Source organism: Drosophila elegans, unplaced genomic scaffold (genome assembly GCF_018152505.1).
Source record: "Drosophila elegans isolate 14027-0461.03 unplaced genomic scaffold, ASM1815250v1 contig_208, whole genome shotgun sequence".
Lineage (NCBI taxonomy): Eukaryota > Metazoa > Arthropoda > Insecta > Diptera > Drosophilidae > Drosophila > Drosophila elegans.
This window is the reverse complement of record NW_024545578.1, coordinates 8,139,342-8,149,839: the sequence shown is the minus strand read 5'-3', so window position 1 is coordinate 8,149,839 and position 10,498 is coordinate 8,139,342.

The window sequence follows — 10,498 nt, the reverse complement described above, 5'->3', positions numbered from 1 at the left end:
AGCCAACTAGAAAATGGAGTTTGTACTATTTTAGCATGTAGAATGTTCCTGAAAGCTGAAGAGCTAAACTTTTGAGCCAATTTTGCAAAAAAAAAAACATATTTTTATCTTAAGAGCCAAATAGCGACAGCTTTTTATTAACATTGTGCAACCAATTTGTTTCCTAATAGCCAATTAAATTTGTCGAACAGTAACCATTATATTCTGTGAGTCCTTAGAAACATTTTTCCGAGCCAATACATTATTTACGAATATGGAAATAAAATGCACCCAGCGAAGACTAAATACTTTACACAGCTTTGAAGTCTACATTTGTGAGGATGTCTTGAGGGAGGGTATTTAATGTATCGGTCAGTTATAGTTTCACAAAAAGCCAAGCAAGCTTACCGTGCGATGTCATAGAAACGCTGAAAGGACATGTTGCTGAATGGTGTTTTTCCTTGTATACAAGCTATTCATATGTGCTCTCGTAATAACATGTCAGTTTATTTATTGTTTGGTTCATAGCCCCGCTATTAAACAATAATGAGTCTTTTCATTAAAGCCAAAAATGACGACCACTTCCGTTATTAATGATTGCCCTTGTAGTGGACACTAAGGATTTTTTTCACTTCCTTTGGCCTTAGTACGTGTTCTATCCTTTAAGCTCTTTTATTTTTGGAGTTTTGTTCAGCCAAGTTTTATTGTCGCTCGGTGACTCTACGCAATTCGTTTTTGCCCTGCATTACATTGTTTATTTCTGGTGAAATATTAGGGCTTAACTTTATGTCTCCTTCGGTTAAGATGAGATGGGTACGACATTTATTCGTTTTAAAATGCAAGTTGCACGGAGACTTAGTAAATTGTTATAAACTGGCATAAAACGTCGTAATTGCGGCATTAATATTAATGCCCCTGCGTGCGCTTAATGCTCCGGAAATCGAAGAGGGCATGAGGTCCTGCGGCGATTACTCCTTCGGCTTTTGGTATTTACCTGGGGAAACTTTTATGGTAGCTCGCGGAAGACTGTGGCTCAACTTAAATTGCATTCAGCGGCAGTCAATCGGTATTTCAATAAACCGCCATAAAGTACTGTACTATAGCCCCTGGTGTTTCGTTCGATTCGACCCCATAATCCACAGTCGAAGGTCACCGGCCCGGAGATATCGGACTTGTTGATTTCTTGCTGTGTTTTTCTTGTACTCCAAGCGTGAGAACATAAATAAATATTTAACGAGTAAGCCATTGTCACCCGCACGAAACCACAAAGAAGCACAAATCGAAGAATCGGAATGGCGTCCACGAGTCTCCAGCGGCCAACAAACTCTATGGGACACACGTGGCCATTTTTGAGAACTTTGCACTTTGTCTTTAAAAGTAAACAACATTTGAACCCTCGACTGGGTGGGTACTTTTACATATGTATCGATTTCTTTTGCTCTCGGCTAACTAGTGACTTGAATAATAACTTTTCCAGCCATTTATCTTTTTCTAAGGCCAACATGATACATATTGTTTGCAGAGAACACAAAACCTAGACAAACAGCAGTAACATGTTTTATAAATCACTTTTCTACTTGAGTTTGCCACTTTTTATATTTGACAAAAAGAGCAAACAACCAGATCTCTTGTTGACTGACACTATTTTTGTATTTTCTTTTATTTTTTTCTCACATCCTGTTGGATTTTCTAGCTATTTCCGCCTGTCTCGCCATGAATATTGCAAACGGATTTCTTTTTTTGTGTCCAAAGTGCAGGTAAATGTGCGTTGGAAAAATGTTTTGAAATCAGTTATCTAGTTCTTTTTGAAGCGATTCGCGAAGAGGTTACATTTTCTTTGTGCCTGGGAAAAAGGTTTATAAATCTTATTTCTTCTTCTTTGAATAGGATTATCAGGACACCCATTACTTTTTCTGCGAAGGAGGAGACTTTTTCTGCTGATATGCGTCAGATGGTTTTCTTCAGTTAGTTGGAGTCGCCTCACAGCTTTACCTGCAGGCATCTTAAAAGCAACTTTTAAACTGCATATTATATTTTCAGCTACCTAGCTTTAATTAACAACGTCCTTCAGGGCGTTTAGAGTGAAAAATAATTTTAACAAGAGTTTTACTCAAAGGCCTCCACTGACACTATATTTTTGATGAAAATAATGATGAAAAAATTTTACTGTTATAGGTATTAAATATTCAAGAAAAATGGTACAACGTTTATTCGGTTGATGGTTGAGGTAAATAAAAAAAGCAAAGTAAATTGTATTGGGAATTTGCAGTGCAAACTACCACAGCTAGCTATTCTTTTAAATGCAGAAGAAATACAATATTTTTAAAAGCCAAATTTTAATTTTAGGAGAAAGCAGAAGACTTCTTTTTTAATATCATAGAATGACTTGACCTTGACCTTGATTTTCCTGCAACGTTGGAGTTAACGTTAAAATTCTCAGTAGAAACTACATATTTCATCAAGGCTACCTGCCTAAGCGGCGCACGGCTCATTGTCGTGTGCGTTGTTTTAATCAATTAGGCGTTTTGAACAACAAATGAACTCGTGCGTCGCCAAGCGATTATATGTGTGGTTAAGGTTGCAGGACCCAGGACACAGGACTCCACTCATGTCCTTGCCAGCCGATTAAGCACTTTACGTGCTGCAGTTAACGCTGGTGGCTGACGTGACAGATGCTGTCGCGCAATAACATACGTCCTCGTACACCAAAACTAAAGTTTAGTCGGGCGTAACGTGGAGTAAAACTCTGTTATTTGATTGCCCGGGCCTGTGCCTGTGCCGATGGTCCCTTATGGGGTTACATCTGCAAGATGTCGAATGATGGAGATAGCTCACGCGAACGGGAAACTAACAGGAAGTGGGACAAGCATGACCTTTTTGCTCCGAACTCTACGAAATTCTATGCCTACAAATTTAAACAATTTTCTTTTTGCCCGACTGTGATGCTGATTGTGACAGCAAAAAAGAGAGCTTCAATGAAAGCACACTTGTAGGTCCCGTCATTCCAGTTTAATGGAGTTAAAATTCATTGAGAAAAATGTTTCGAATGATGGTATCAAATATGAAAAATAAGTTTTTAGCCTATCATTAAATGAATTTCCTTTTTTTGCGCCTAGCTTAAATTTATTTATTGAGTTGCTGAAATATAAATAATTTTTTAGGAGAATTTTGTGGACGAAAAACTAGTTTATTTAATAAAACATATTTTTTTAAACTTACGAACTAAATTTATACTACTTTTGCAAGCAAATAACTTTATAACTTACATAATCCATAACCTATAGTGAAGATAAACCTAAAAAGTTTGAAAAATTATAAAAATATTGTTTAAATAGACATACGTAGTTTCCAAATGTTATTTTTATTTTATTTTCGCAGCAGTTGGGTGCATGGCAATAAATTGCATAAATGAGCCAAGATGAATTTTTAGTAAAGCTCGTTTAATTTGTGGTTTTTTCAACCCTTTCTCCGCTTAATTTCCATGCTCACAAGTCTTTAAATGACTTTGTTCTCAGTGTTCGCGGATGTGTGTAGTTCGTTGCGTGGGCGCTGTGTTGCTGAGGTAATGTAAAACGGCGTTGACGCGATGTGGCTGTCACTGTCTGTTTTATGAGATTCACGCTCGGAAAACAGCAGTTCTCATCCCTTTGCGCCCTCGTTGAAAATGCTCCATAAATCTCATCACATTTTCGTTGGCCCTTAAGTTGAATGTGCGGTGCAGATGAACATTCTGAAGTGCGCCTGAGGGTGCGGCATTTGTTATTTGCTGCTTCTTCACTTTGTACTTTCGCAACAGAATGTCTTTCATTACTTTCAAATGAAAAAGTTCGCCAAAGTTGTGCAGCTGATTCATTGATTATCGGCGTAAAATTACACGCTTGCTTATTAAATGGCTATGGCAATAACTTTGCAGCGACATATTGGACTCCCTATTCCTCTTTCTTAGGGCGAAGCTCAGGGCACCTTCCTGGAAATCCATTGTAAGTAGCCTACGATGTCTGTCGCCTGGATTTTCTCAATGTTATCAATTTGCACGATAAGCCGCTTTCGAAAGTTATTAATGCCGTAATGACAGATTTGGGCCCCCAGTTAATGGCAGTAATTCTCCTGTGACAGTCTGATCGATATGCCTTTTGCCTTGAAATTCTCACCAGCACCTCAAACCATTTAATTAATTGCAAGCAAATTTTCGTTGTGAAAATTCATTAAGAGCTAAATTACGAAATAAAGGCACTTAGAATTCAATGATTTCTGTTAAACAGAAAGAAAGAAAAGGTGGGAAAATGCAAAGGAAAGCTCTTTTGCTTTATTGAAATGTGAGTAAGGTAAAGCTAATTTGTTTTTAAAAATCAGACAGACAAATTTTCTTTGTAAAATTCCCAGAAAGGCTTAGTTAGGTGCCTCAAAGCAGTTATTGATCTGTGTATAACTATTAAAGCATAGTTCAAAGATATTTGTATCAACTTAAGGATTTTTTTATGAACGGGCTGTAGAATATCCAGGAGTACTGGAAAATACGGCAATGAAGCTTTTCTATAAGTGACTATTGAAATAAGAATTAAAGTATGACCAAGTTGGGTATTAAGGTATCCTTAAGTGACTGATACGTTAATCTCTGCACACCTCATCACATACTTTAAATTCCTAGACTAGCACTTAAACGGTGAGTAGACTAATAAGATATAAATTAAAGATATCTGCCGCATGCAACTTAAGCTATTTATTTATACAGATGGGCTATTGATAGCACAAAATAAACAAGCCAACTTTTTAATAAGTGACTGTTTTACTAAGATGATAAGTATGTGTGCACACGACATGCACTTCAAATTTCTAGAGCATTTCTGGCAACTCTTGAACTGTGAATAGACTACTAAAGTATAAACTTAATATTTCTGCCACTTTTTTTATAGATATTGAAACCACCAGAGAAAGCACAAATACATCAATGAAGAAGCTTTTCTATTAGTGAAGTCTTTACTTCTTACTTTTACTTGTGTTAATGTACCCTTAAGTGACTGTTGCTTTAATATCGGCACACCACATATCTGCACAAATTCTTTGGGTGCTACTCGAAACTATTTAAATGGGCCTCGCCTATTAAAGTATAAACGAAAGATTTGTGGCACAGGCAACTTAAGCTATTTATTTATAGGTATTAAGAGGCCAAAAGAAAACAGAAATACATCAATGAAGAAGCTTTTCTGTAAGTGACTATTGAACTAAGAGGTAAAGTTTGGCAAAAGTTGGGTATTAATGTACCCTTAAGTGACTGATACATTAATGACTGCACACCCCATGCACTTCAAATTCTTAGGGTCTTACTCGCAGTTGTCAGGCTATTTCCGGCGATAACGTGTGCTCTCTGACCTACATCAATAATTCAGTTGTGGGCCCCACAACGGGAAAGCAATTAAAAACTGGCAGCACGCACATCCTAGCAGTTGTGCTTTGGGTGGCGGAGTGTTGCCTACTTTGGGACTTCGGAGGGGCGGTAGCCATAAAGCATAAATCACACGCACCAACAACACGTGCCCGCCGTAAAGGCAGCCCGCTCGCTGCTCGCTCAGTTGAGCTGTCAGCGGTACGGACCGGAAGTGGGCGGGGCTCTGGGCGGTGTAATTGCAAATTCCATGCCACGCACTGGAGTCCTAAATCAAACCGAATGCGAACCATTAATGTGACCGCAATTGCATAAAATTATCACGCACCAACACGGGGTGAAAAGCGAATGGAATAGGGCTTTGAAAATGGAGGAAGCCCATCAAGTTCCGCTTCACAAAACTCCCGTGTCAATGGCCCGGGGTATTTAAAAGAAAGGTACAACACGGCGTATGTGCAATGTTTGCGCATTTACTTTTTAATTAAATAAAGCCTTGTGGCCTGGCTGTCTGAAAAGTTAGCGGAAAAACACACACAAATAAATATTGGCAATGACTTTTGAAAAGGCGCGCGAAACTTTTCGCGGAAAGTTTCCAATACTTTGGGCTGCTTTTAATTGGCACCCACTGACTTGGCAAATTTCATTGAACAGCCTCTTAAACGATTTCGCCTGTGGCAAATCGACGAAACACAAGCCTGCCAGCGGGTGGAAAAATTTGACAAAGTATATAATAAATATTTTATTGCCGCGGCCCACGACCGTTGGCAACAGAATAAAATGTTAGCTAAAATAAATTTGCATGAGCAAAAAACAAAAGCAAAAAGGAAAAACAGGGTCACAGGACAATCTACTGCGGTCCTGATCCCAAGGATGCCCTAAAGTGACTCCCGACAGCAAAGCTACCCAAAGTTGGCCACTCATCATTGTTTCAGTTTTGTTTAATGTTCCCATTATGTGAGCAGATGACGAAAGTTTTTCGAAGTATCATATTCTAAAATGCCCTGCAACTGCAGTAAATCAGTGGGTAAAAATGCAATAATTATCCAGGGACAATGGGACGAGTGCTTTGCATTATTAATCAACTCGTCATGGCAAGCACTTCCGAGAAAAGCCCATTTTGGCCAGTTGCCTCATCGCCTGTATGTTTTTGTTGCTTTTTTTCAGACATGGCTCGCGTTTCTGCAGATGCGTGAATAAAGCACTAAACATTTTTAATGAAGCTTGAAATCGAATGCTCGTGCTGGCGGACTTCCCCGGGGAACACTTTCACGCCAAACTCATCCAAACCCATCGTGTGTCACGTGTGGGCTTTAAAGAACCGAAGGGACGAGCTAACCGAAATGGCTGAGCGAGAACAAATTGTCGAGCTTATTTATAACGACTGGAATTTGTTGTGTTCGCGTGTGTTTCGGGATGCCTTCCACGGAATTAGAAAGTGCGCAGGAAAACCGGAGGAAAACCCACTTGAGACTCGGACAGGAACTCGGTCTCACATGAGGCATTAGCATGTTATTTATTCTTAAGTACGAGCGCACATTACTTGCCAGGAAAACCACTCCTCCCAAAAACCCAACCAAAAAAAAATGCCTTCACTTTGTGTTTGCCATTTATTTTTGGGCAGACGCATCTGCTCCATCTGCAGACAACGAGACTATGACATGATTTGAAGAATTTTGATGATACATTCATTTTCCGAGCTGACGGAGAACGCTTTCATGGTCAGGACATGTGTGGCAGGCCACACATTGCCTTGCCAAAGGTATTGTGCATCTGAAATGGTTATTTGGCTCTCCACACATGAATTTCTCTACCGCCTTCCTTTAGCAATGAGCAAACACAAATGTTGGAATTATTGAACACACAGGCACAAAAACACTTGCGCTCTGTGGCAGAAACGAATTAGTCAGAGCCGAGAAATTTAAGAAACATTATTTGAATACTTAGCTTTTTGCACTCGATCCACAGATAACCGAATATTTGTTAGTAATTCCAAGTAAATTCCTTAAATTCCTTCAAAGCTATTGCTTCTCAACTAAATGATAAAGTAATTGCTATCCTACAAAGGGCTTTAAGGATAGTGTTGATTTTCCCTCTTAAAGCCAGCATATACCCCGCCCAACAACTCTGCACATTGTGTTGCTTGATGATGATGTGTTAATGAGCCCAAAGGGGTAACTATTTGGTAATGATTATAAGAGCATCGGGTCTCAGATGTGGGAAAACTTTTGGGGAAACACATACGTACTATACAGCCTAATGTTGATACATACTTGCTCCTATGTATTAAAGTAGTGATGCATAAATCATGGCACTCGGTTTGTTTTTATTTGTGGATTAGATTTTAAGCCGGGTCGGCCGAAAGAGCCCAAAAGAATTGCCAACAACATTGTGGAGTGACCTTGAAAAAGGCTCCGCAAACAATGGATAATTTTATGTACATTTCGGCCAACTTAATTGAATCGCCCGGCATTAATGAAGACGTTGCCAAGTGGGCAGGATGCAGGATCCAGGAGCCAGAAACCTCATGTTCGTAAGGTGGGCGGTCTAGGGTCGACTCGTGCTGCTCGAGCAGTTTGTTATGATAATAATGTAAATTAATTACCGCTAGCAGTCATGGATTAGGTTGGCCAGCGGGCCGTTAAAGTGCTGCCGTTTTTCGGCCATCGCCCGTAATAATAATTTCCGTTGCGGAGGTGCTGCTTAATGGCAAAGTCTTAACTTCACATTTCCGCATCCCTTGAGCTGACGGTGTGTAAATGGCTTACATAATCACTTGGCTTCTTGGTTAACTGCAATTTGGAATCACTTGGCCTTGTCTGATCCCCGTAATTGCGATCAACTGCCAGTGGCTGTGTGCGAATTAGGGAAATCCTGCGGTGCTTTAATTTATTGGAATTTCAACCAACTATTTGGGGAGCGTTTTTTTATTACTAATTAGCTTTGAATTTGACATAGAGCGAGTCGAACATAAATCACGGTCATCCGGCGCTCGCACAAGGTATTTATTGCCTTTTTAACTAAATGCCACTAATTACGAAAAGTAGCTTAAAGCGACCGAACGACTTGGCCAGCAGTTTTTATATGGCATAAAATATTTATGACCGGCCAGGTTCATAAAAAGTCAGACTTTTTGGGCTGTGGTTCTGGGGCTGCCAAAATACCGAAACACTCGCCAGAACCCATAAAACCCCAATAGGCGATACCCAATGGGTGAAATGTGACAGCGCAGTGGGTTCGCTCAGTGGATCACTGGCCAATGGCCCGAGGGACCGAAAGTAAGTCCCAGGCCCACCGAACCACTTTGTATGCACAGCGTTGTCGCCGTTTTGTTTGCAATAAATGTTTAAACTCTGCATAACTTCTTAATAATTAAGCGACGCCCATAAATCACGTAGCCGACTGTGGGTCGGGCGACTTGGCCGTGCTGCGTACATTCCATTAATTAAATCGCTGCATTAAATGTATTATCGTTGCTCCTCTCTTATTGTTATCGTTATTTGCTGTGGCCATGCCCAGCTGTCCTCCCAGTTTCGTCCTGCTGGTTTATTTATGCTCCTGTCTAATTGGCTCTGCTAATCACAATTTGCGGTGCTCGACGATTTGTGGCTGAGGACCGCAACATGTGTTCCCTACATTCCGAAATATTTGGCTTTTATTTTATGTATGTTATGTTTACCAATAGCTATTTGGGATTTTAAGCCATTTCACACAAAAATAAAGTTTGATTAATAAACTGTGGCTTATGGTAAAATAAATTTGCTTTAGGCTTCAACTATGAATCAATAAGTTTGTATCTAAACTTTGGCTTTTGTGTTCTTATCATTTTTGATTTAATCATTTTAAACAGAACACACGTTTTCACATTATAATTAATTAATTCCAAAAAAGTCTAGCAAGGGCTTTTTATGCATTTTTTGTTTCTTTAAAATTCTTAAATACTTAAATTTTAGTAATTTGTAAATCACATAACATAATTAATAGCTTTACTACAAATCTTCATATACACAGAGTACAAGGAGTTTCTCTTGCTCTTATGCCAGTATAAATCTTCTTACATGTTTACTTTGATCTGCAGAGCTTTAAATGCAAAATGTTAACAAGTTGTTTTGTAAGTTGCCAAGCTTAACATGTGAAAAATGCCGCAACATTCGCTGTAGACACTGATAAAGAGTTCACCTTCTGCGGGGTGCTGCACTGCGCAGCTTAATATTAAAACCCTTTGGGAGTTCATGAGGGCAGATGCGAATCGGTTGAGTGGGAAAACGCTGGAAAAGAACAACAATCCGTTGAGGAATAATATAAATAAGCCGGCATTTGCCAGACTTTGCTTTCGACTGGCTGTCAGTTTGCTCACAGGTGTCTTTGCCTTACAGGTGCTGCCAGTTCGAAAGTCGCTGCTGGCTGCGAATAAATGTTTTGCGGTTTGTTGTTTTGCCTAACGAATGAGTTCCTTAACCCATTGCCTTTATTTATGTTGTGCCAAGCAAATTAGCTTTGGGTTGTGTTATAAAATCATGACACGGTGTAGCATACTTTTTAGGGCAAATCGCGTAGCGACTGAAAAGAGGTAATTAATTGAATGTGTGGACCTCTGAAGCGATTTCACTTGAATATTCAAGTATTTGCAGCTGAGACAGGAGAAATCAATTGCCGAGACAGACACCTCTGAGTGGTCAACTCCATTAGCTGGCTCTCAAACAATTGTATCAGCAGTGATTAGACACTTTCACTTAGCTGTCGTGACTCTTGATTACTTGTTTGCTTCATGAGTGAACTTAGTGACACTTAAATACCCATGGGTTGAAATCGCTCTTGAACTTGGGTTCCCTGACCCGACAGGGAAAACAAAAACTGACAAGGTAAAAAGTAAATCTCTGCCAGACCTCTGAATCTCACAACCTACTGACATTTGCCTTACTCATTGGGTATGAATAACCGAGAACACACATTTGTTTGATGTTCACGTACAATCGCACATTGCTTTATCTCATTGTGTTCGTAGAAAATACCAGTTTGCTAGTGAAATTCCCTCGAACTGTTTGCACTAGCCAACGGCCAACCTGCCCTATCCACAAGTGTCTGTGACTGTGTCTGCCACTCGTTAGAATGTCATTGTTTTTATCCTGCCCGCCTTTC